Source organism: Priapulus caudatus, unplaced genomic scaffold, assembly GCF_000485595.1.
Source record: "Priapulus caudatus unplaced genomic scaffold, Priapulus_caudatus-5.0.1 Scaffold2643, whole genome shotgun sequence".
Classification (NCBI taxonomy): Eukaryota; Metazoa; Priapulida; class Priapulimorpha; order Priapulimorphida; family Priapulidae; genus Priapulus; species Priapulus caudatus.
The window spans coordinates 24,070-25,206 of NW_014579704.1; positions in this window are offsets into that span (position 1 = coordinate 24,070).

Sequence of the window (1,137 nt, forward strand, 5' to 3'; positions counted from 1 at the left end):
ATGGCATGGCATGCGATGGGATGGCATGGCATGGCATGGCATGGGATGGGATAGGATGGGATGGGATGGCATGGCATGGCATGGCATGGCCTGGGATGCGATGAGATGGCATGCGATGGGATGGGATATGGGATGGGATGGGGTGCGGTGCGATGGGATGGGATGGCATGGCATGGAATGCGATGGATGGATGGATGGATGGATGCATGGATGGATGCATGGATGGATGCATGGATGGATGGATGGATGGATGGATGGATGGATGCATGGATAGATTGATAGTTCGATTTTTCTGGGAATTTTCCTTTTAATCAAGCGGTTACCAACTGAGTAACGCCACTGATTTCCCCGGGCAACGCCGGGTATCCCGCTAGTAAATTATAATACACTGTTCAGTTACACGCGGTGAAATATTTCCGTATATTAGTTTAAACAAAATGTGGGTTATCACGTTCTGCTACACTCTGCTCTTTTTGGTCGCATCGTGTGTGCGTGTGACTGCGTAATAGGCAGCGGGGGAACCTAAAATATATAAATTAATACGTATAATATGATATCGAAGGTGTTTCATACTATAGCCTAGGGTAGCGACTTTCATTGTTGCTCCGTACCCTTTGTTTGTTAATTATTGGAATCGTTTATTGTTAGTTTGCTTTTGAAAAAATTCGAAACTTATAATTTTTATCAAAAGCTTCAATTGTTGCGTGAAAATCTATACTATAATTTGGCTAATTTTGTGTGTGTGTGCGTTTGTTTGACCTCGCTTTTCTCCGTGATTTGTCACTCAATCGCGCTAACTGAAGATATATTCAGAATCACCACGTCTGGGAGATGGTTCTGGCTGAGACAAAAATTTAAAAAAGTTAAAAAAATTTGTATTAAGTCAAAATTTCAAAAAAATGCTATTTGTCAATAGATGGCAGTGCGTACAGATCCACATCACATGCGTCGGAATTATACTGGATCTCATGACTGCCGCCGTAGCGTAGTCGGTAGGAGCCCGGTTTCCCTTGAAAAAAATTCCCCTTGAACTGTTTGAGTCTTTAGTATGTACTTCTGCCACTTCAGCGTTAATTTCAAAATTAATTTTTTTTACTACATTCATTTATAAAAAAAATTAACAAAGTTAGAAATTGA